This window comes from Saccostrea echinata, unplaced genomic scaffold (assembly GCF_033153115.1).
Source record: "Saccostrea echinata isolate AGI-Se365-2 ecotype Australia unplaced genomic scaffold, CSIRO_AGI_Sech_v1 ptg000062l, whole genome shotgun sequence".
NCBI lineage: Eukaryota > Metazoa > Mollusca > Bivalvia > Ostreida > Ostreidae > Saccostrea > Saccostrea echinata.
In genome coordinates, this window is record NW_026889811.1 from 5331278 (window position 1) to 5353657 (window position 22380).

Sequence of the window (22380 nt, forward strand, 5' to 3'; positions counted from 1 at the left end):
ATTTAAATGACTCAGGTGAATTATAACCTGTTCAATCTTAGATCCATCTTTTTTCTAATACGAGGGTTGATCCAAAAGTTCATGGAATTTAATTATTTCTAAAATTTTATTGTGATTTGATGAAAGCAAACAATAGGCATATTTATGATATAGAGTCATTATGCAACAATACTGGAAAATTTCACCACATTCCAATTACCAATAAGGTCACATGAGCTTTCTGAACACTGATAGTTGTAAAATCCGGGGGAGACTTCGATGTAACGTCAAGTTAAGTATGTCATGTCATGTTATAGGAGCATCTCACCCTCATGTTCAATTCAACTAAGTAATTCTACAGAATATTCTGCCTTTTCCTCCTTTTTTCTCTCAAGAAAAGCCTGGGTATCCTCTCACACCAATCGACTTATCTTTATATTACACTCATATTTCAAAAATACTCCCCATCTTTCCATATGATGTTCCAATTTCAGTAGCAAAGTCCAGCACAGTATGTCAGCGGTCAACATCCATCAACGCTTAATTTGTCTACGAGAAAAACAGACCCTCCAAAAGTAGCCACACCCTTAATCAACCTCATGGAAGTTCTATTGTTCTTAAATTTCTCACGCCACTGGAAAATCAGTTGCTAAATGGATTTTTCTCCAGCCTGTATCAGTAGTATACCCCTTTAAGTCAGAGTGTTCCTAAGATTTTAACAAAACTTATAACTTGACTGAAATGTGACATTCTCTAACAATTAAAAGATGAACAAGAAATCATCAACTAATAATCTAAATATCAAGTTAAATCAGTAAAACTCTCACAGACAGGTATGTTAGTGGTCAAGCAATCGTAATAATGACAAAATTCTCATTTTATTTGCCACTTAGCGCAGGTTTTTTCTTATTTCACGTATTAAGAATTAAAATGATAATGAACGAGTAAATGTCTCCCCTGCATTTTAAAACATCCTTTGCTATGGCAACTGCCATAGAGTTACTATCATTAATATTTAAAATATTTTTTTATTTAAAAAATTCAACAAGTGTCTATATTCTTATTTGTAATTTTCAACCACTTTCACTAATAAATAAATAAAATAAGAAGAAATTCCATGAACTTTCGGATCAATCCTCGTACATGTCAGTCATTAAATTTATATAATATACCGCATGCATAAGGGAGACCAAATGTATTATTACTGCATTAAAGAGACCAACCACTATCCATATGTAAATCAGTATTCAACCACTTTCACTAATAAATAAATAAAATAAGAAGAAATTCCATGAACTTTTGGATCAAACCTCGTACATGTCAGTCATTAAATTTATATAATATACAGTATGCATAAGGGAGACCAAATGTATTCTTACTGCATTAAGGAGACCAACTACTCTCCACATGTAAATCAGTATATTTTTCATTTATTTCTTTAACATGAATATATAAAATACATAATATATTATTTTCTTTGTTGTTTTGCTTCTTTTACACTTTCTAGACCTAAAAATATTTACAGTGGACACCCAACATGGCTGCCTAGCGGCAGAAAATGAACTTCAAAAAGTTGTGGGGGAAATTGATCACTCTTTATATTTAAGGTTAATGTTGACTAAGTTGCATATTTTATATCTCAAATAAAAGATACAATTAATATTTTTTGAATAAAAAGAATCAGCTGATTGATCAAACCAAAGAGCAATCACAGATTTGGCAGAAAAAAAAAATTCACCCGGGGGTAAATTGAATTGGTCGGTCGGGTTAGTTGGATAGTATCAGATGCAGATGCCATTTTCTTTCATTAAGAAGAAATAAATTTTAAACCAGAAATGGATAATTCCGGAATGTATTGTATTAGAAGTATGTTTCCGATGATCAATTACGAAAAACTATAATCGATCATCGGAATCGGTAGCATTTTTTGTCGACAATCAATGTTTTCTGACTATCGGTACAACACTAGAAGAAATTCCATGAACTTTTGGATCAACCCTCGTACATGTCAGTCATTAAATTTATATAATATACAGTATGCATAAGGGAGACCAAATGTATTATTACTGCATTAAGGAGACCAACTACTATCCACATGTAAATCAGTATTCAACCACTTTCACTAATAAATAAATAAAATAAGAAGAAATTCCACGAACTTTTGGATCAACCCTCGTACATGTCAGTCATTAAATTTATATAATATACAGTACGCATAAGGGAGACCAAATGCATTATTACTGCATTAAGGAGACCAACTACTCTCCACATGTAAATCAGTATTCAAAACTTGAGATTTTAATACTCTAATAATTTACATGTTTAGTTACATGAACTAAATCTATTTACCTTTGTCATAACGCAAGAACTGTTTTACATTCAGCCAACTTTAACATTACACATGCATACAGCGTATGCCATGCATTAGGAAGACCAGATGCATTATTTCAACATTAAAGAAACCAACTACAATGGAACAATTAGACAGTATTCCAAAATGTTCATTCCAATACCATAGTAATTTCCCTTAATTTGTTTGTATTTAGATGACTTAAATCAATTTATCTCAGCCAGAATTGGAACAAAAAAGCTAATCATTAAAGTGGCCAAACACATGAACAGACAGATGGACATGATGATTCCTATGCTTATATACATCCAAAGTTGCCAAAGTAGAGCATATGCGGTGGTTAGAGCATCTACTCTAGAGTCGCGGAGAAAGAAGCTGATCCTTACATCGCGAGTTTGAATCCCACTGTGGAACGTGAAGACCTGTTCTTCAGATGAGACAGAGGTATTAACCGAGGTCCCATGTCACAGTAGGTGCTGGCTCGATAAAGATCCGTCAATGCTCAATGGCCGTAAGTGCTGAGTATAGGACAAAAATTTGCAGCTCTCCACCGACAAGTGGTGGCGTCTCCATATGAGTGAAAAATTCTCAAGAGGGACGTTAAACAACAAACACTATACACCCAAAACTTTGTTTGCAGAAGATTTTGTGATACATGCTTTACAAGTATACATATTGTTCATAAGGGAATAAAAATGCTATAATATATCACTAAGGAAAGCAACTGAAATTAAATGTGCACTTCTAATTGAACTAAACAAAATTACCCTTTGCCAGAATGTAGATTTATAAACAGGAAGGCTGTTTTTCTTCATTTTTTCCATGTCAGATTCAGACTGTTCTTGAAAAAATTCTGGCATACACCCTGTAAAAGTGAACAGTGCAGATAATAAAGAGCATCTAAATAAACTGCATAATATTTAAATGATCCACTTAAAAGGGATAACAAATGCATTTAACTCCATCAAGGAGACCAACTGATATCCATATATATATAAATCAGTACATGTATTTTAATTTTGATATTTTAATATCCTAGTAATTTACATGTTTAGTTTTATGAAACAAATCTATTTACCTTTGTCCAATGACCAATGAGCACAAGCACTGATTTTTCCTCTTTTTTCTTAACGGAATCACCAGGGCCAGTCTGGGGTCCATATGATTCTGGCATATGTACACTCTGTAAAATGCATATTTGTACCATGTACAGGCATATGAACAATATTTCTATACTACATACATGCATCATTAAACTTAATAAAAGATTAAAAGATTCCAAAATTCATTATTCATATATAGTGTTTTGCTGTTAGCAAAATTCAACAAAAACTATACCGTATATATACTTGCCTATAAGGTGGTCCACCTATAAGTCAGTTGTATTTTTTGAGGTTATTTTGGAGGGATTTGCTATTGACCCGCTTATAAATCGGTACAACTTTTTGCCAGAATCAATTGACAATTTCAAATCAATGCTCTGATGTTTTAACCTGGTTTCAAATACTAATCTTTTTATGACTCACCTATAAGTTGGACATAGAGTATATACATTACCTGCATTATACATGCATAAGGAAGACCAAATGCATTATTGCAATATTAAAGAGACCATTGTGGCAAATGAAATCAATGTATGAATTGTATTCAAAACTACAGGTGTACTAATTTGTCTGAAGTATTTCATGATATAATGTGATACACAAAGACTTTAACAGGATATATACATATACCCACATGAGATTTCACTGTTTAATTTATGAAATATAAAATATTATTTAAAACCTATAATTTATTAATATTGTGGGTCATCACCCCATTTTTTGTGAAGGAATCATGAAAGGCATTGTAATTTCAACTTGCTCACAGAGCAAGTTTTACACAGAGGACCAACTCTTTATTCAAAATTTAGTTTACATACTTAATTTTTTAACAATTAAGTTTAATGGGTTTAAAAAACTTCAAACTAGGTCAAAATACTTTGCTTTCTAAATATGGGCAAGAAATGTTCTTTTGCTTAAAATCACCTTAACTTCAGAAAAAAAAAACGCACAGTGCTCGTCCTCTTCAAATGCCTTGTTTGTAAATAACTGATAAAAGGTATATCTCACAAGTGCTTCATTATTACAAATGTCTTACAGTAAATAATATATGCACTACCACAACTTATTTCATTAGTAAGAATAAACCCTTAAGCAATGAATATAAATGCTGAAAAGTGGTGCATTGTTAGGAGTTGATCCTACTACACAAGTTTTGAGATTATCTCCATTGGTGCACTCTTTTGTTACAGAGGGGAGTTTTGTTTCCACGTTAGCAGGCAGGTGGGACAGTGGCATCTCAATATGAGTAAAAAAATTCTCAAAAGCAATCTTGAACATAGAAACTAACAAATAAATGCTGAAATGATACATTGTGATATGTAGGTATATAGGGTTGGGATAATACACAGACCTTATGATATGATACATATAAAATTTCAAAATGATTTATAAATCATGATTGTCAAATGTCAATAAATAACACAATAAAGTAGATTCATCATTTAGTGTAATGGCTAAGCATTCAGATTTGTTGTGTTTCTCATATATTGAAACTTTGAATGACACAGTTTGAAAACAAGCTGTCTTCTCTGTAGTAGCAGCACTAGTGAAGAACCCAACATGTTCCAAAACTTGTAAGAATGGCCTGATTTGAATGTGTAAGATACAGTTGCAATGCCAACCATGCCAACATTTGGCATTTGTTTATTTTTTAGTTATTTTATGAACCAGCAAAAATTAGGGCTGCATCAAACATATCGATACATATCTAGATTAATGAATATATTGTATCAAAAACAAGAGGCCCATGGGCCACATCGCTCACCTGAGCACATTGGCTAGGAAAAAGCACAAATCACTTCAGTATTGAAAAGTTTAAAGGGGAGGGGGCTTGGATTTTGAACTACCTGAGGATGCTTCCATATCAATATAACAAATGGCTTTACTGTTCTTGAGCAGAAGATTTTTAAAGATTTTTTTCCTATATATTCCCTTGTTAAAAATTTGATCCCCCATTGTGTACCCTCCCTACCCCCTCCCCCCCCCCCCCCCCCCCCATCATTTGAACAAACTTGAATCTACACTACCTGAGGATGCTTCCATATCAATATGACTAAACATGACTTTGCTGTTCTTGAGAAGAAGATTTTTGAAGTTTTTTCCTATGTATTCCTATGTAAAACTTTGATCCTCAATTGTGGCACCACCCTAACCCTGGGGGTCATGATTTGAACAAAGTTAAATCTACACTATCTGAGAATGCTTCCATATCAATATGACTTAACAAGGCTTTGCTGTTCTTGAGAAGAAGATTTTTCAAGTTTTTTTTTCTGTATATTCCTATGTAAAACTTTGATCGCCCCTTGTGGCCCCACCCTACCCCAAGGGGTCATGATTTGATACAAAATTGAATCTTCGCTACCTTAGGATGAATCCACATCAATATGACTAATTGTGACTTTGTTGTTCTTGAGAAGAAGATTTTTCAAGATTTTTTTTCTACATATTTCTATGTAAAATTTTGATCCCCCATTGTGGCCCCATCCTACCCCTGGGGGTCATGATTTGTACAAAATTTAATCTACACTACCTGAAAATGATTCCATATCAATATGACTAATTGTGGCTTTGTTGTTCTTGAGAGAAAGATTTTTAAAGATTTTTTTTCAATAAATTCCTATGTAAAATTTTGATCCCCCATTGTGCCCCCCCCCCCCCCCCCCCCCGCCAGGGGGTCATGATTTTGTACAAACTTGAATCTACACTACCTGAGGATGATTCCATATAAATTATGACTAATTGTGGCTTTGTTGTTTTTAAGAAAAACAATTTCAAGATTTTTCCTACATATTTCTATGTAAAACTTTGATCCCCCATTGTGGCCCCACCCTACCCCTGGGGGTCATGATTTGAACAAACTTGAATCTGCACTACCTGAGGATAATTCCATATCAATATGCCTAATTGTGGCTTTGTTGTTCTTAAGAAAAAGATTTTTAAAGATTTTTTTCTATATATTCCTATGTAAAACTTTGATCCCCCCTTGTGGCCCCATCCTACCCCTGGGGGTCATAATTTGAACAAACTTGAATCTACACTATGTAATGAAGGTCTCACTTAAGTTTCAACTTTTACAGCCCAGTGGTTCTTGAGAAGAAGATTTTTAAAAGATACCACTAAATTTTCACTAATTCTTAATTATCTCCCCTTGAAAGAGGGTGTGGCCCTTCATTTGAACAAACTTGAATCCCCTTTACCCAAGGATGCTTTGTGGCAAGTTTGGTTGAAATTGGCCCAGTGGTTCTTGAGAAGAAGATGAAAATGTGAAAAGTTTACAACAACAACAAAGACGACAACGACGACAGACAACGGACAAATTTTGATCAGAAAAGCTCACTTGAGCCTTTGGCTCAGGTGAGCTAAAAATAACTTAATTCCAATACATTTTGGGCAGGCAGTTTTTTTTATGTAATTCTGTGAAAAAGTTGGGAATTTCAATCACCAAAGATTATATTTAACTGTTTTGAATTAAAACTGATCAAAAATGATATAATCATTAAGGAGGTAGCACATCTTAGATGATTATTACAAAATCATAAAAATACATCTGTACATAGACAACTTTACTTAACATGTTGATTTTACAGTCAAGAAAAGTTTGAATTTGAAGTGTAATTTTTAAAGACGGTGAGACAAAAAATTAAAAATGAGTAAAAAACAATTATTTTTATAAAATTCATGCATAATGATTTATAAGACTTTTTTGACAGAATTGTTAAAGAATTCAATATATTGCATATCACATTAAAAAATGTCTCTTCTTTTTTTTTTTTTTTTTTTTTTTTGCTCAATACACAGCCCTAGCAAAAATGATATACAACAAGGACTTTGATTGGATTATTAACATTCATTCAACTGATCATAATTATTAACTGTTATTGCACTTTCATTTTCAAAATGTTGTTAGGTACATTGTTTGTTCATTCTTTTGCATTGATATTATAATTTATAAAAGAGTATTTTAGCAGAAAAAATTATCTATTTACCTTTCTTGGAATAAAGACATGTTGACCCTTGAGCTGAGATTTTCTCTCTTTCCATAGATTTGTTACACTGGGGTCCACATGACTCTAGCAGAGACCCTGTAAAAAAGGACTTAACTATGGAAAAGCATGAAGAATATATGCCTATTATACATATCTTAAATTCTAATGAAAACAATATTTTTTAATTAAGATCCATATATTTCTAGTGATTGACATATTACAAATTCAAAATAAAATATGCATGTCTATATTATACACTGTACCTTAAGCAGACCAATTGCATTATTACATCCTTCAGGAGACCATCTTAAATCAATGTTTGAGAACTACTTGTGAGAACAATAAATTTGTCTACTTTACAGTACTAAATGTACATGGAATCTATAGGATCATGTTACTTTAATTGACCTGCCTTAGTTCAACATAGTAATCTAACAAAGAAATTGAGCCAAAACAACATTTTAAGACTGTTTGAACAGTGCATGTTCCTATCATTTCAAAACCATTACCAGTAAAAATGCTAATAATAGGAAAATGATGACAATTAATTAATATTGTACTTTCAGGTATATTAGATGAATTAATCTGATTCGTCAAGAAACATTTGTTAAAAAGCACTATTATCCGCTGAATAATGAAGCTACGCCCAGTGTCGCAACAGTCAACATTGCTTGACGACGGGTGATATTCCAAAAAATAGTGACTGCGCAGATATATGCGCTCAAGGTTCACTATTATTTGTATTTGTATAAAACATATTCAGTATAATATAATAAATATTGCATGTAGTTGAGTGTAACATTGAAAATTTTCACCCCTCAAAAACCAAATACATCAAAAAGAGGATGGGTTTCTTTTCCAACTTCTACATAGTTTTGCCCCTGCAAAAACTGGTATAGACCTTGGCAATGTTTAAACAGGCTAAGAGAAATCAAATGCATCAAGAGTACTTAATTGTTTTTACCCAAGTTACATGCCAAAAAAGATTCAGAGAGACGTCACATAAAGTTAACGTTGATTTGAACTGAAGTTAGGGTGTCAAAAGTTATTCACGTCCAAAAGTGACATTGATCATGTGTGGTAGATAATAAACTCCTACGAGCTAAATATGCTGCCATAATCAAGTGAGGATCTTTCCCTAATCCTATATATAAATCCATTTACAATATTATATGCACTTAAGCAGCTGTTTATGACATTGTAAAATTATATAAACAAGACCAGTTTATATAATTTATACATGTATCAATTTATATAATTAATAATATCATTTATATAGTTTTATAAAGATAAGTGTATGGGGTAGAGGGAGCAGACATTGAGAATCAATGTTGTCGGACCTCATAAAACTAAACTAACAGTCTTCCAAATAACAGGGGAGTCCAATGCCAGGGACCTGTTAAATTTGCAGCCGGGCATGTAAAAATTGCCAAATTACATGTCCGAAGAGGGCATATGTGAATCTTCTTTCGTTGTACGATCTTTACTTGCCATTTATTCTGTCCTACCCCCATTATTCGCTTAAACATTGCTATATGTAATGTCGATGGATTGCCTGTCTACATTCTCGATACGACCTGTCAAATGATTGTCAATCTAATCATTGAAGTGTTTAGTTTAACCTATTTGTTTTCTCGAAGTTGCTTGCTAAATTATGAGATGTTCATCAATGCCACATACTGTGGCACTACAGTCATGATCCCATTTCAGAAATTCAGTTCAGCTTAACCGGCCAACAAATGACCAGCATGCAACTCAAAAGTTATTTATGAACAAAAACGCTTTAGAAAATGGTAATCACAGGCCATGGTTGGTTTACGACGCTGAAGAAATTAATATAAAACCTTTATACCTAATGGGTTTTTTTTGTTGCACAATACTGGTAAATGTAAGAATTTTGAGTAGGACATGTACAAATTTGAATGGCCTGGGAAAAAATGATAGGTCTACATGCCCGAAGGGCATGTGCTGAAAAAGAATTGTTGTGAAGACTGTAACTAAAGCGACAGCGCCAGGTGATCATATAAAGTCCCCTTTATTACATAAGTTGAAACCTCGTGACCTGTGAAAAAAATGAAATTTGTATCCAATCTAAAGTCTTAAAATGTATCAAGGTAATTTTTCGATACAAATTTGCGGTTGGGGTTATAAATGAAGGATAAAACCAGAGACCTAGGAATGGGATACTCGGAAGTCTCTGGTTTTAATCTACCCCCAACTGGAAGTTGTATCCCATCTAAAATCTTAAAATGTATCGAGGTAATTTTCGAGGAATAAATGAGTGGTTTACAATAAAGAGGCTCGACCAGAGATGTCTGAAACGATTTATTTGACAAGAAAAAAGTCTCTTGAAGCGAACGATGTCATTTAAAAGTAGGTTAATGATTGATAATGATACATGAACAAAATACGAGCTTGAAGCGGGGGTGCCTGAAATTGAGTTAGATATCTTGTGGTAAAAATAAGTAGGGATGCACCATATATGAAACAAGTGCCTGTGATTGATAGTCTGAAATTTCTCTTCACCTAAATATTAAAAGCTTGCAGTGATCGCTATAAATCTACACAACAGTCAAGTTACATACGGTATACTAACATAAAAACAAGATTACAACAGTCATGATTACAGAAGGTATATTTTGAAGACTCTAGGTCAGTAGGTGAATGTTAGATAGAATGTTCTATCGTTAAAATGATAATGTCCTACGGACCCGGTTTAACGAGGGCCTGTCCCGAGACACAGTTAGCTGGTTAGATCATTCTAACTAGGTGAATGTAAACAGGTAACCACATGTGGGACAGTCACCGCAAATAAATGAACCACAAAACGACTTATAACATTAAAATGTAAATATTCATCTGCACACAGATTTTTGCATAATAATAATAATTTTTAAAAAGTGTAAATTAAAATATAAAATAAACAAACCTCAAACCTTGCAACATTGAGGCTTGTTTCCCTGCAATCTTATTCTGGTTCTCTGTCGCTGAAAATGCAGGGAACCAGGCTGCGTTATTAACTCGTGCACAGATTTGTTGATACGAATAAACCTATAAACATATACGAAATAAAATATTATCATAAAAAATGAAGAATTTCAAATTGCTTGAAAAATTATCTTTATGTAGTTTATAATAAATGGTTGTAATTGTATATTAATTTCTATCTATCCATTAAAATTTGATACGTATATCAGCTTATAAATGTATCCGTCTGAACAATTATTGATATTACACTCCCTGTCACATCTTCATAGTTAAGCCTGTAAGCATGGTAAGTAGGAATCAATTTCAGTTGAAGGGGACCAAAACCAAACATTTTTCAGTTTCATTTGGTGGGGAAAGGGGGGGGGGGTATAAACCTCAAATGATCATTTTATCTCTGTCACTGAACTGCTGAAAATAATGAAGGGAACTAGGCTGCGACAATGATTTGTTGACTGAATTAAAATACGAAATAAATTATCATACATACGAAATAAAATAATTTCATGAAAAAATGAAGAATTTCCAATTGCTTGAAAAAAAGAAGCTTTTCATGTATGTGATTTACAATAAATGGTTGTACTTGTATATTTTCTATATATCCATTAAAATTTCATAGTATCAGTAGTTCACTATTTGTAAACATTAACAATAATATTAAATAAATGTTACACTCACAGTGGCTTTGACTGAGTTACTGTCACATCTTCATAATTAAACGAGAATATTCCCTTCCGTAAATATTGCTATATATATCTGAACTGTTACCAATTAATCTTTCTTTGGTGAAAGAAAACCTCAGGGATGGAGAATAGGCCCGTACGTAATTTAGTTGGAGGGGGGTGGGGTGTGTGTGTGTGTGAGCACAACCAAACAACATTTTTCAGTTTCAGGTTGGGGGTGGCTACAAACCAAAAATTTTTTAATAAGCAAAAGAAAAATACATTATCAGAGGTTATTATTGAGGGGGCCCAAAAGCAAAAGAAAAATAGATCATCAGAGGTTATTATTGAGGGGGCCCAAGCATAAAGGAGCAATGTTTTCTATAGTATACCTAAATTTCAGCAAAATTACAGGGGGCCTGCCCCCCCCCCCCCCCCCCGTTCCTTCAGCCATGTATTGTATTAAATCTGCTTCACCCTGATTCAGATTTTTTTTACAGCATATATATTCTATTAGCAGAGGATCACATTATATTAATAAACAATTATTAAATTACAGCTATTTTTTTTTCTTACAGTGTCTGTTTCATTTATACTATATCATGATGATCATGTCCTGCATGATGTTTACAGAAAGTTTAATTTAAATTCTTAAGCTCGAAATAGCTGCGTCAACTTGCGAGACCATTTTTTTCTACGTTCGGCCTAATCTTTAAATATTTAATTTGTTTGTGGACTTGCATAAAAGAATTAAAAAATATAGGGGCCTATCATTTAACTTTATTTCGAATTTCCTTCAGGATTTTATATACCGAACTATAGTCTAACGATTATTTAAAATCATACTTTTTCTCTTGAAAGCTAAATTACTAGGGAAAAAAAACAAAACAAAAAAACAACGAATGTTTGTCTTGTGTATTCTTAATTACAACTTATTACTGTATCATTTTAGTTACTTACCCAAATATATCAACATCCATGGTGTTCAGAGGTCATCTTCTGAAAACTGAAGGGGCATTCCGATGGCATTCGGAACAAGTGACGGAAAGCACTTGCTAAGAATTCAAAACATGGTTCATAAATTTACAATATTTTTCCTTTTTAGGTTTTTAACATAAAACATGGAAAACTAAGTTAAAGAAACACTCATTTGAACAAATCAAAAGCGGAAAAAATATATATGCTAGATTTTTTGTTTAATTGCATGTTTTTCATGGTCTCCAAATTGCAGAAAAATTATCCTTTGAAATTATACGTAGGTTATAAATTCTTTTCTTTTTTAGGGAAGATGTTAGAAATTAGACAACTTTTGAATGTTAAATAACAGAGTTAAAGATTAATAATACTTAATGGCAGACTGTTTATTTATCTATAAAAAGACATTTGCAATACTGATGAGGTCAAAATAATAGGGAGACCGAAAAAGGTCGCCTTAATCCAGTGGTCTCCCTAAGCCAGAAAATATATCCTCCATGGTCTCCTAAAGCCATATGTCATATATATATATATATATATATATATATATAGATATAGATATAGATATATAGATATATAAAAATATTGACATCACTTCTATAAGGAACCATACAAAACATTTTTACAGTTGGATCAAGGACTACATGCATACCTGATAAGTATTCTTTCTACTCAACTAATATTTAAACTAAATAAATAGTGTTTATTATATTGCTTCATGTATGACACAAGGAAAATTGTTCATTAACACACTCATTAGATATGTAATTTTATTGCACTATTTGCAAATCTTTCCCATGAAATATCATTGCTCATGTATACAATTCTGTTCCAAGTTTATAATCATTTTGTATGTTATAAAAGCAAGTTTCAATTCATTATTTTTAACATTATGAAGTGTGCAATACCTTGCAAGACAACAACGTAACAACATGCGTTTAAGTAAAACATATATTTTCTTCACTACTTTTATGCCCGTCAAAGCAATGTAGTTTCATCTCCCCAGTGAAATGGAATAGGTCTGTATGCGAACACTAAAAGCTTAATAGTGTATTAGATTCTTGTCTACAGTCATTGGTATTCAAAGATTACCCCAGGGGAACACATTATACGTTTTGAGACTGATGAGTATACTGTAATTGCCTTTATCTAAATACAAACATTGACATCAATGAAAGGAACCTTTTACAATTTGTATGTATACCGTGCAACAATGAACTTAAAGGATATTTATATGATAAAGTCAGATGATGTTTTGACCAAAGTAAGATAAGAAAAAATTGACCTCACGCAAATATATTTGGCCTTTTGTTTCAAAGAGATTCAACCTTTAGAAAATAAAAGAGTCAATAACTAAAAGAATTGTAAAACATCAACATTTAAGTATTTCTTTTTAAGCATGTGTTTCCTTTGAAAATAATGTTTCTTTCTAATAAGAAAAGAAAATTATCCATTTGTTCCATTTCTGGAATAATGTACATGTATTTCATTGAGATGTTGTGTTCAGTGTGAAAAATTGTTTATGTTGGCTTCAAAATCAGGAACAACGAATGTATTTATTTTTGTGCAGGAATTTTTCAGATGTCATTTTATAAAAATATAATAAATGTGATTCTAATCAAACAGTTTCCGAAAAAATCCCTTCGGAGAAAAAATGAATGAAGTTCGGAACATTTTCCTCGGATTGAAACAAAGTGTGTATTTATCGTCGAGTATTTTTTTTTTATATTTAAACGACATTTCATTATCAAATAAACATAAAAGGACTGGACAGCAGGCACTGCCTTTACAAGTCCTCTCCATAGTTCAAGGTCAAATTTGTTGTAAGTAAGCTGATAATATGTTTGTACATGTACAGTGTATGGTTGTCGAGTAAATTTTAATTCGCATTTCAGAAAAGCTGTCGTACTTGAAACATTTTAAAAGGTCTATTTTAAAAGGTCATTAAATTTATATTAAAAATTATTTTTATAAAAATGTTTTGTTCTTTAATCTGCCAACCAATCTCGATTTATTATTATTATTTTTTGCAATATAGAATTTGCCCTACAAGCATTATTAAACGTTCTGTGAAGGGGTGTACAAAGTTTCATGCTACACATATTTTAAAAATCCTCTAAGGTCCCAAACCGTCACGGTAGCTCATTCGGTAGAGCGATCGCTCCGTGATCGGAAGGTTGTGTGTTCGAATCACGGCCGCGACTTACCTAAATCAATAAACAATAAAAGGCCTTAACGGTCACCTGAGTATAATACAATAATTTAGAGGATCCATAGAGTATAGAATAAACTGACAGTTGGAAGCCTTGTTGCCCAAAAGCAAGAAAATAGCAACAAAATAATTAGTCTAGTATTCAGTAACAACTCATAAAGTAAGTTCTCATCTGTCCCCCATTTATCATTATTACCATACAGACTATTAACAAAACATAAGTGCATCAGTACTATTTTTACCTCCATATTATCACCTCTCACATTGGCCTCTATGGATCTTTGAAGAGCATTTAATAAGATTAATTATTTTGTCTCATTTTTATTTATCTATTAATTACAAGTCTACCTGACCATTAAAACTATGAAAATACTTTTTGTATTATACAATAAAAAATTTTGCATTAGTTTCTTATTCTATTAACCTTTCAAATACATTATTTACAATGATTTATTATCAAAGGTGAATGGAAAGGGGAATTACATCTCTCAGTAGAAAAAAATTAAAAGAGCCTGGTCAGGACCAGAACACTTGACCAAATGGTCCAGATGTTCAAAAATCTGGTAAAAATACCCTTGCTTATTAAAACTTTTACCCTGTTTGCCTCCGATATGCCCAGAAGCATAGAAGATTTTCAAAGAAATAATGCATTTTCACTACAGATTCAACACAGTCATATCCTAACACCAGAACCCATGACCCAGGGTCATAAAATTTACAAATTTGGAAGAGGTGCCCTCGTCATCATAACTATGCACTTAGTTGAAGATTTTCAAAGAATTAACACATTATAAGTATATTACCAATAAAGCCCCCCCCCCCTTCACAAGATCCCCTGACCCTAGGACCACAAGTTTTAAAAATTTTGTAAGAAGCACCCTTGCTCATCATAACTCTGCACTGTTTTTATCTGCTTAATGCTAAGAAGCAGACAGGATTTTTAAAAATAAAATTAAAACATTTTCATTAAATTATCAAAAGAGCCCCACCCTTACACCAGAATATCTGAACCAGGGGCCATGAAAATCACAATGCTGGAACAGACACTCTTGCTCATTATAACTGTACACTTAGTTTCTTTGCTTCATAACGAGGAACAAAAAAGAACATTTTTGAAAGAAATTATGCTTTTTCACTATATATTATCAATTATACCTCCCTTTCACCAGAACCCTCAACCCTGGGGCAGTGAAATTCACAATTTTCGAAGAGGCATCCTTGCTTATTATAACCATACACTTAGTTTGTTTAAATAATACCCATGAGCAGAGAAGATTTTCAAAGAATTAATGCATTTTCATTATATAATAATTAGGGCCCTGTCCTAACATCAGAACCCCTGATGCAGGGGCCATGAAATTCACAATTTGGGAAGCGGCATCCTTGCTTATAACAACTATGTACTCTGTTTAATACACAGGAGCAGAAAAGAAGTATTTCAAAGAAATAAATATATATGCACTTTCACTAAATGATCATTATAGCCCCGCCCAAGCACCAAAACCCCTGACCCTGGGACCATGAATTTAACAATTTGGTAGAGGACGCAATGCTTATTACAATCATGCCACCAGTTTGACTGCTTGATGTCCAGGAGTAAAGAAGAAGATGTTTTAAGATTGCATTGCAACTCTCAGGCCCCCCGGGAGGGGGGGCAGGGACCATGAAATTCACAATTTTTGTTCCCCTTCACCTATAGGTGCTACATGCTAAAATTGTTTGAAATTGGTTAAGTTTTTTAGAGAAGAAGCTGAAAATGTTCGAATGTAAACACACGACGCACGCCGCCGGACGAAAACACATAGCAATAGGAGTGACTCAGGTGACCTAAAAATGAGTAGCAGCTGTTCTTTCGCCAAGCGCTCGGCACTTTGAAGTGAAAGTTGCGGGTCATTCGGATGAGACCTTAAAAACCGAGGCCCCGTGTCACCGTAGACGTTGGCACGATTGCTCAATGGCCCTGAGTGCCGAGTAAAGGTCTAAATTTGAAGCTCTTCGCCGATATATGGTGACGTCTCTGTATGAGTGAAATATTCTCGAACGGGATGTAAAACAACACACAATCAATCAATCTAACACCCCAAAATAATTACGATAAAATGAAGTTTGGAAAGGTGAAATAGTTAACACGGAAAAGAAAAATACGAGAACTGTATTTTTATTACAAATATGTACATGTACTTCATTTTTGCAGTAATAAACACCGCTTTAGGTACGAAATAAATGTGTACAAGAGAGTAATATCTTATCAGACTTTTGCATCATCGCATTTCTTCCATGATCTGTTGGAATTACTTCAGTGCTAATCCATGTACACGAGTAGCTGGGATGGGTTTTTTCTCTTTGCCAAGCATACATTTATCATCGATTTCGAGATTTCCATCTCTCACAAAAAGGAGAGTTAATTCCTAAAGTATGCCACAATGTCCTCGATGGTTTGGTTTTTTTCATTGTCTTGTTTACAGTAATATATACATTGTAGAAGGTATAAATACCTTTGCTGTAGCTTAAATGGGAACGAATCCCAGAAGGAGACAACCGGAGACAGATGCAGTTGTGTGCAAACATTCACAAATGAAAACAAATAAAATTGGTCAAATTAAGCATCAAATCGGCCGAAAACAAAATTTAACATTTAAAATAAAGTTAAAATAAAGCGTCCAAGAAAAGCGCAAGATATTTCAGACTGTCTTCAAAGATTAACAAGAGGGCCAAGGGACTTAACGGTCACTTGAGTACAAGAATTTAGAGGATCCATAAACTGATAAATGAAGCTTTGTTGCAAAAAGCAAGAAAAGTAGTACGATTAAGATCAACAAAATAATTGTTCTAGTATCTATCTGTCCACCATTTATCACTATTACCATGTAGACCTTTATCAAAATGTCTATTACCTCACCTCACTTGGCCTTTGAAGAACATTTAAAAAGAAAAGTTATTTTTGTTTCATTTTTATTCATGTATTATTTCCAAGTCTACCTGATCATTTAGACTAAGAAAGTACTTTCTGTATTATACAATAAATGTTCTTGCATAATTCTCTTATTCTATTAACCTTTCAAATACATTATCTACAGTGATTAATTATCAAAGCTGAATGGCAAAGGGAAATAACTTCACTCAGTAGAATACAAATTAATAGAGCCCAGGCCAGGACCAGAACACTTGACTAAATAGTCCAGATGTTCAAAGTTCTGGTAAAAATACCCTTGCTTATTAAAACTTTTTACTCTGTTTGCCTCCAATATGCCCAGGAGCAGAGATCTTCAAAGAAATAATACATTTTCACTATTTAACACAGCCCTACCCTAACACGAGAACCCTTGACCCAGGGTCATGAAATTTACAAATTTGGAAGAGGTACAATCATCATCATAACTATGCAATAACATGTAGCTGAAGATTTTCAAAGAATTCACCCATTTTCACTATTTTCAATAGAGCCCCCCCCCCCCCCTCACAGACACAACAGAACCCCTGGGACCACAAGTTTTAAAAATGTTGTAAAAGCATCCTTGCTCATCATAACTATACACTTGTTTCTTTGCTTTATAACCAGTAGCAGATAAAATATTTTGGAAAAAATTAAGAATTTTCACTATATAATCAATAGAGTCCCCCCCCCCTTTTCACCAGAACTCCTGTACCTGGGGACATGAATTTCACAATTTTGGAAGAGGTATTCTTGCTTATCATAACCATGCACTTCCTTCGTTTAAATAATACCTAGGAGCAGAGAAGAAGATTTTCAAAGATTTAATGCATTTTCACAATATAATCAATAGAGCCCTGCCCTAACACCAGAACCCCTGATCCAGGAGCCATGAATTTCACAATTTTGGAAGAGGCAGCCATGCTCATGATCATCATAACTATGTACTTAGTTAGTTTATTTAATACCCAGGAGCAGAGAAGAAGATTTTCAAAGATTTAATGCATTTTCACTATATAATCAATAGAGCCCCGCCCTAACACCAGAACCCCTGACCCTGGGGCCATGAATTTCACAATTTTGGAAGAGGCAGCCATGCTCATTATAACTATATATTTAGTTAGTTTATTTATACCCAGGAGCAGAGAAGAAGATTTTCAAAGAATTAATGCATTTTCACTATATAATCAATAGAGCCCCACCCTAACACCAGAACCCTTGACCCTGGGGCCAGGAAATTCACAAGTTTGGAAGAGGCACTCTTGCTCATCATAACTATGTACTTAGTTACTTTATTTAATACACAGGAGCAGAGAAGAAGATTTTCAAAGAATTAATGCATTTTCACTATATAATCAATAGAGCCCCGCCCTAACACCGGAACCCCTGACCCTGAGGCCATGAAATTCTCAATTTTGGAAGAGGCATTCATGCTCATCATAACTATGTACTTATTTAGTTTATTTAATACCCAGGAGCAGAGAAGAGGATTTTCAAAGAAATAATGCACTTTCACTATATGATCTTGATAGCCCCAACCTAGCACCAGAACCCCTGAACCTGGGGCTATGAATTTCACAATTTTGGTAGAGGGCTCAATGCTTATTACAATCATGCCAACAGTTTGACTGCTTGATGTCCAGGAGTAAAGAAGAAGATTTTTAAAGATTGCATTAATTTTGGTGGTTTTAGCCCCACCCCTCAGGCCCCAGGGGGGCAGGGAACGTAAAATTCATAATTTTTGTCCCCCTTCACCCATAGATGCTATATGCCAAAATTGGTTGAAATTGGTTGAGCGGTTTCAGAGAAGAAGCTGAAAATGTTTAAATGTTAACGCACGACGGACGACGAACGACGACGGACAAAAACGGATAGCAATAGGTCACCTGAGTGACTCAGGCGACCTAAAAAGCATAAATTGTAAGGTTGTTAATCAAATTGATAAATCTGCAATAACTGATAAGAAAATATTGTAATATTGAAATATTCAGACCTTCAGATGACAAATCTACGTGCTGATACCCTGGATCTTTGTCATGTGATGATGCGGTGATTGAGGAACACAATTAATTAAATGCAAAGTAAAGAACAAATTATCTTTGTCGTTTGCAGCTTTAGCATATTCAAAGTATTTTTTTTTAAGTTTTACCAATTTTATTTCATTTTTTCCCCTCACTTTTTTCGATGTAATATATTAAGTATCCGGAAACTTTAACAATTTCCGTTCATATTTTATACACCCCCATGTTTGGGGTATCTATTGTAAACTCTTTTTATAGTCTTGAGCTACTAATTATCTACTTTGAAAATGAAATAAAATTAACTAATATAACAGCAATAAGATATACTTTAAAGCAAGGTTTTAAAATATTTTATTCATAATTTGATTTATCAAAGACCTAAATATATTTAAAACAAATGCCTTATTTATTTTATATGTTTTATTCGAGTTGGCAGGTATTGTCCACAGTGGTCTACACAACAGTGGGGCAGCCGGCAAACTGGCACATCCCCCAACATAAACAATTAAGTTGTGCCCTCCCTGACGGGAAAAGTAGCACGCTGGGTTGACCTCAATCGTGCTACGGACACACACATATATATATATATGATATATTTAAATACATTTGTCCATTATTATTTGTTTACTTATATTTTAGAATTACTTTAAGTCTTTAATTTTTTAACAATTTTAACTATATTTATTGTTCTATAGTAATTTTGAGAAGCAGAAAAGGAGAGATTTTCATACGCCGTCGTTCCGCCAAAAATATAGATTTCAAACTCAGTTTACCATTTCTATTTGACTTTGTACAATTATGACGAGGAAAGAAAAATATCTTTTAAATCCCTTACATCTAAATATATGACATATAAGCAAATATACTTTGAATATTTCATCTAGTCAGAAACCAGACAAGAATTCCTCCTTAATGAAATGATCGTCATGGTGCCATTTTATAAATCTTTAGCACCCCTTTTTTTCAGCTCTTCAAAGTTTTTCTTTAATTTAGATATTTCGGATTTCCAATGTTTTGGCATGAGAGTCACTGAAGAGAAATAAATTGTCGAAATGCGCATCTGGTGCATCGAAATTGGTACCGTATAAGATTTACATAAATGTAACTGTACCAAAAGATAACAATGTAATGATCCAGGTGTAAATCGATGGTATCGACTTACGAACTCTTTGATTATAATTAGTCCCCTACCGATGAAACCGGAGGGGACTATAGGTTTCCTCTGAGTCTGTCCGTCCGTCCGTCTGTCTGTCTGTCAGTCTGTCCCACTTGGTTTTCCGCACTTTTTTTTCTAAACGCTTGCAGATATTGAGCTGATTTTTGGTATGTAAGTGTATTTTGATGAGTTACAGATAAAGTTTGCATTTCATTCCGCTTCATTGATTTTTGACGGAATTATGGCATTTTCAATTTTTAGCGGGAACCAGATTACACTTGCTGGTAGGGGACTAGTATTGCTAATGCAATACTCTCAGAATGCTTGTTCATTTAAATATCTGGGTTCTAGGTTCTTCAAACCATGATGTAATGTAAACAAAACTATTTTTTTTGTAATCTAGAGAAATAATTCATAAGACTGAAATCATACAAACTGTAATTGCTACAGTAATTCAAAAAATGATTTACAAAAATAGAATCTTGCATACTGCCATTTCTCCTGTAATTGAACGGAATAATTGATAAGAATTGCAACTGCTTTTTTATTTAAGTTGCAGATGACTCGCCTGCTCAGTATTTCTTTGCGATTTGTCAACAATTGTTCAGTAAATGGTATGGATTACCATCTGGCTCCACAAATGGAATAATTAGTTTCATAAGGTACGTGTATGCCCCCGTGTCAGTAACCTGTTTATTCTGCGATTTGGCGACTTCTTTACAATACATACATATTTCCATCAATGCTGAAAACTATAATTTGCATGTACTGTTTGTGGCCAATCTAATACAAAATAAGATGAATCTGTTACCGTTTTTAAAACATCTAATACATCTTATTCGGGGTTATGTCAGAGCGACATTTCGATTAGGCAATGAAATGTCTTGGCTTGCAGTTCGGATTTATTTCTATTAACAACCAACCATAAAAGCTCCAGCAGTTGCGTAGTAAGCAAACTACACGGAAAAGGCTGTGCCATATATGAATTGGATTGAGGATAATATTTTGCATAGCATTCATTTGCATTATTGAGGGAAAATGGTGGATTGGCGGACTATATCTTCAATATATACCACAAAAAGGTTTAATCAACTCAGGACAGACCACTGAACATCAGAAATGAAAAGATGTATAGCCATGAACTATTTTAGAATCGTGTACAGATGCTGGAATCTGATTGACTCAAATTTTCATGTTTATCCGTAATTAAAAGGAAAGGTCACGTTGACGTGACTCTGTATGGGATGTTGTTAGATGTTAGAGAAGCGGCAGCAGATTAGGAACATTATAGTTTACTATATAGTAATTAGATTGTGTTTATGCAAGCCCTTTTGCTAATTTTATCGGAAAATCTTATTTTAAAAAGATATTTTTTTACAATACAGATATCTCTTAAAATGAGATACTTCTCCACTTAAGAGATATTTCTTTAATAAAGAAATATCTCTTTACCTTATTGAGATATCTTTTTCACTAAAGGATATATCTCTTTCTCTCTGAAAGATATCTTTCGCTATGAGAGATATCCCTTTCACTAAGAGAGATATCTCTTAACGTAAAAGAGATATCTCCTTCATTTAGAGAGATATCGCTTTTCTGAAAAGAAACATCCTTAACTTACAGAGATATCTCTTACTTTGAAAGATATCTTTCCAAGGTAAAGAGATATCTCTCTAAGTCAAAGACACATCTCTCTAATATATAAAGATATCTCTATTAAATTAGTTCAAAAGGGATCTTTTGAATAAAGTAAAAAAGATATCTCTCAAAAGCGCCCAAAAGAGATCTCTCGAACAATAAGAAACATTTCTTGGCTGTAAAGAGATAGCTGTCTTCAATTTTTTTAAACTGGATTTAAAACTACTTCTTCCTGTATATCGGAAAACTTAACGGGATGAGTCATCAATCAAAACGAAAGTAAGAACGAGAAAGTACTACATTGTATCTGTGTTTTTTACGACTTCGTTGAGCTTATTAACGAATAACAGTGTTGAAGAATGATTTAAGATTCGAGGGAAT

General features: G+C 33.4%; 1 long non-coding RNA gene across 1 annotated transcript; it reads right to left on the reverse strand.

The window, feature by feature from the left end:
• Positions 1 to 3107: 3107 nt before the first annotated feature.
• Positions 3108 to 7508, reverse strand: LOC133175208 (uncharacterized). The gene is made up of 3 exons (XR_009719247.1): positions 7419 to 7508; positions 3408 to 3512; positions 3108 to 3194 (listed from the first exon to the last, which is right to left on the reverse strand). It is a non-coding gene; the product is annotated as an uncharacterized LOC133175208 (long non-coding RNA).
• Between the last annotated feature and the right edge of the window lie 14872 nt (positions 7509 to 22380).